Genomic DNA, 5,030 nt, shown 5'->3' on the forward strand with positions numbered 1-5,030 from the left:
GGCCAGACATCACTTTTATTACAACCCACCCTCAAAGAAGCTAACACAGTCTCACAAATATATCACTCCCTTCTTGAGAGTAGAGCCCTAATGAGCTAATCAATTGTTATAAGGACTAAGTTTTTAACATACAGCCCATTTTTAAATAAATTACACAATTCTGAATTGAAAAAAAACAGAAAAACAAAAGAAACAAAAAAAAAAACCCCTCAGTAAGACTTGGTTTTAAAACTCAAGTACTAGAGTTTTGAACAAACAGAGACATCAAAAATAGTTTAAGAAGAATGTGAAAGTTAAAGAAAAATAGTCCGACAGTAGTATCTAGTCTGAGCAGAGTGAAAAAATATAAAGGGAAAGAGAAGTCTCTGGGCCCTCTTGGATTGTGACCATGAAGGCAACCCATCCTAATGCTCGAAGACTCAGATGTTGGATAAACATTGTTTTAAATCCGCGCTCTTCCACCTATCAGCTAGCCACTTTAGGCACGTCACTTGCTAGTTCTGAACCTCAATTTTCTCATAAAATGAGAACAGAAACATTATCCATATGCTGGAATTGTGAGACTTAAGCGAATGGGTATGTAAAAAGCACATAGTGTCTGACACACCGGCAAGCCTCGGCTTTTCCTTATTGTTATTATGATTATTGAGAACAGTGGCCATGGATGTAGAAAGTAAAAAGGGAAACTAAGTTATAGGAAAACAACTATTAGGAGATTATAAATGACTCCAGACTTTCTTATGATCACCCAAACTCTGTTGTTTTAAAAGGAGATATAACATAAAAACATGTGATCTAAACCTATCCCCCAATGTGTGTATGTTCTGCAGTCCAACAAGGGCTGAATCTAATGAGGGCCAAGCTCTGGGGCCTTCAGATTTAACAGTATTGTCCTTTCAGGCTTCCCGCTCTGGTAGATATGCTCCTTGTCTGAGCTGTCCAGGAACCAGAGGCCACCACTGATAAGTACCATTGAGGAATCGATGTTTAGTTCTACTTAGGAAATGTATCTTATTAACTTGGTTCCTTTACATTTGACTCTAATGGAGTCTGATGGTTTCCTGTGGCTAGCCATCATCTCGACCTTCAACAGCAAGTTACATCCATGATAGACAATGTCCAGGATGCAAAGGGACCTAAGATTCACAGGTACTGCATATCACTGGAGACAACAAGGAGGACTGATGATATGTGTAGGGATTCTCCAAAGCTAGATTAGAACAGTAGCTGAAGCCACGATCGTTTTAGGGTTAGAGAGCCTGGCTCCTCCCTCTATGAAGCTACTTATAAAGCATACTCCCAATGTTCAGTAGTTTATTTAACTCTGAGAGATAAAGAAAGCAAATGCACCAGTCAGTAAGAAGACAGGTGAGAGAGACTTCTTCTGCAGTACCAATAACAAAGAGAGTAGTCTGCATGTTCTAGAAGCCCATTTGCCTCTGTATGCTGAACTATGGCTGTATTCTAGTCATGCTTACAGCTCCATTTCTAAACCTTCCCTAGGATCTAATCAAATCCTCATAGTCTTTGATGTGTGAGAATTAAGCCCGAGACTAAACATTAGTGCATTTTTATTCTGTCTTAAGTTGAGCTTGCTGGTAAGAGATGCTCAAATATGTGTTTGCATGCAGGAAAATTGCAAAAGCAGACATTTTCTGATGCCACGTTCACTAGAAAATGATACACATGAGAAAGAGAGACAGAGAGAAGGAGAGAGGCAAAATTTGTCGAACAGAGATATAGATCTACATCTAAGTAAACACTCAAAATTTTTGTTCCCCCACCCACCCAAAAGAATTTACGATTTTAAAAACCTTGTTATTGTCCTGGAAATGTTCTGTAAGCTATCCTTTTTCTGTCTGCATCTGATAAAAACAAAGATGTTAAATAACCTCCAGATTTTTTATATAATACAATCAGTATTCAGTTTACAGTAAAGTACAAACATTTTTGAAATTAAGAATTAAATTATTCAATGATAAAATAAAGCTTAAAATAATTTTAAAAAACAAGTAATAATAAATGTTAGCACTTATTGCCTCGTGTCATACACAACAAAATTTCCTAGAACCAAGATTTGACTGGTTGGTCAGATGATAAAATAAACATACACTTTTGGAAATAAGTGAAAAGCCTTGAACATTATTTCTCCCAGTCACCTATTTTATTTTACAAACAAGGAAGATGAAACAGAGAAATACAATTCACTACTTAGGATCATGCAAGACTGTCAGTAGAAGTTGCTATCCAATGCTATTTCTATAATCGCATTTCTTTCTTTCCCAAATGAATCACAGAGCTCCAGGGTAACAATTACAGCAGCCATGCCCTTTGTATCAGGAAGCTGCACCCACACAAATCAGGACAATATTATCAGGGTGGAGACAACCAAATATCTCTGTGCTTGGACCCTTCTTTCAATCCAGCACAAGTCCATCTTTCAACATGAAAGTACCTAGTAACATTCATTGTTAATTCACTTATCACACTTGCTGTTGTCAAAATCTGCAAAGGAAACCTGACCTATCCTTGCAGGTTTTGCCTACAAAGTCTGTTAAATAGGTAGACTGCAACAATAACTCATATGACCATAAGGGGACCAAAGTCCCAGAAAGGAGTAACCCCTAGAATCAGGAATGGTTTACTGGATAAAAAAAGGAATCAAACTGACAATACTAATCCATCAGTAGCTATGATTACACTTTTTAGAAATTAAAAAACAATCATCCCATACGTATGGATCATGGGATATCTCACACTTGGCGTACTAATATTTATGTAGCTTAAAGTGTTAAAATTTAGCCCAAGACTAAACATTAGTTTTTATTCTGCCCTAAGTTGAGTTTGCTGACAAGAGATAGTAAAGTATATATTTGCATGCAGGGGAAATGACATGATACCATATTCACTGGGCAATGATAAGTGATAGAAAGAGAGAGGGGGAGGGGAGAGGAAGAGAGAGGGAGAGAGGGAGAGGGAGGGGGAGGGTGGGGTGGGTAGGGAGGCAATCTTGTTAAGTGAAGATGAAGATCTACATATTTATATAAATGCTTTAGTAGATCTCATAGAGACCTCAAGGACTGACCTGTTATGTTCATCAGAATAGGATTGGGCCTTTTAACTGCCACATAAGCCAGCCAGGAACTCTTGGCTTCATAGAAGGAAGATGTGCAATTTAGATGAAGGAGATCCCCACAATTGGAACATGGGAACACACAGCATTCAATACTCACAACAGCTAAACCGTGCCCCTTGATCAGGGTGGAGTGACACTGTACTGGTTTTGCTGTGTGGATCAACTTGCTTTATGTATGCAATGTTCAAGTCCCTGTCAAGAAACAAGGGCTCCAGATTCAGAATGGTAACTTCCTAAAGTAATCGTAAGCCAGAGGACCTACTTCTGACACCTGGGCTATCCTCAAAGCCATAAATGATATGTACTGTCTCCCTGTCCTGCCCATTTAGATTTCCCTCATTAACAGTCAATGCTTCTGTTGTCCTACACAGCAATCTGTTGACTTGACAGTTGACGACACCTTTGTCTCTGAGAGACCTGAGCTCTGGGGAGAAAGCTCTTCTCAAACATTGAGATATGTATCAGTCTGCCATTGAGAATGAGCATAGGCAACGGCTTTCTTGCGATTCAGCTGCTTAGCGCTGCTCACAGGGGCAAAGGGTTTGAGCTTGGCCTTAGGAAACTGGGAAAGGTAGGTCCTAATGTGAAATATCCTGCTTCTAGGACCCAAAGATGTCAGGGGTGGGGGGAAGAAGCGTTCTCTCCTTGGGGGTGGGCAACACTCAATGCAGTCTTTCTTCTTTGACTTTGGAGAAGATATTCTTGCATCTCCTTGACACCTGAGCCCTCGAAAGCTTCACTCAGAAGTCCTCTAAACCTGCACCAGGCCTTCCCCTACCCAGAGCATTGCAATCCAAGGAGTTTCTCCGGTGACAGAAATGTTCTGCCTCTGCTCTTTCCAATATAATACCACAAGCTACACGTGGCGACTGTGCAACTGCAATGTGCTGGATGTGACTGAATTTTAAAAAAGGTTTTCAATCTTAATGAATTTTAATTTAAACAGTCATAATAATTGAGGCTGTGGGCTACAAGATGGAATATTATAATTCTAGAGCTTGTCTGTCTCATAGAGATTCTTAATATATGGCCATCACTCTGATTAACAGGATGTCAGCCATACATTTTCCTGATGTGTATTGAGCAGAATATCCACACAGTGCAGTTCTCATCAGGTTATAACTGATCACTAAAGAATCAATTTTACATTCACACAAACTCTTAATGTGCACTGCCACCTCCCATAAAGGAGAAGCATTGCTGATTCGCTTTGCTCTGCTCTGCTCTGCTCTGCTTTAGTTTGGTTTGATGACGAGATATTGCTCTGTAGCTGGCTTTGAACTAATGATCTGCTTCGGTCTCATGATTGCCAAATTACAGGTGTATGCCACCACACCATGTGACCAAGTATGTTTAATCCTCCTTTGGGTAGGGATGAAAGCAAGTGAACCAACCAGGTCAATGACTACATCCCACAAACCTGAGTTGTTTGAGTTAATGAATTCTAACAAAGAATGACATATATATATATATATATATATATATATATATCACTCATAACTGAGGCTACAACTTAACTGACTTTGTCAGGTTGAAACCGGTTTGAATGAGTGTGTTTCTAATATTTTATTTTGAGGAACAAAACAAATATAGACAAATGTGATAGAACTCAATTTTAAATTCCCAGCATATATATATATATATATATGTTATATATATATAAACTAATTCATCTAGCACTCTATATCAGAATCTTCTACTTGGGCATTCCCTTTGCAATAAGTCTCATCTACAAACAAAAGGCACAGAGTTAGGATTTAGTAAGTACTAATTATATCCATTCTAATTATATTTACAAGGACAGGTAAATGGCCCACAGGCATGTGTAGAGCCAGAAAAATTATGGTAAGTAGTCAGAAATGAAAAGGAAGTAACCTCTGACTTAGTACAGCCA

Source organism: Rattus norvegicus, chromosome 7 (genome assembly GCF_036323735.1).
Source record: "Rattus norvegicus strain BN/NHsdMcwi chromosome 7, GRCr8, whole genome shotgun sequence".
Lineage (NCBI taxonomy): Eukaryota > Metazoa > Chordata > Mammalia > Rodentia > Muridae > Rattus > Rattus norvegicus.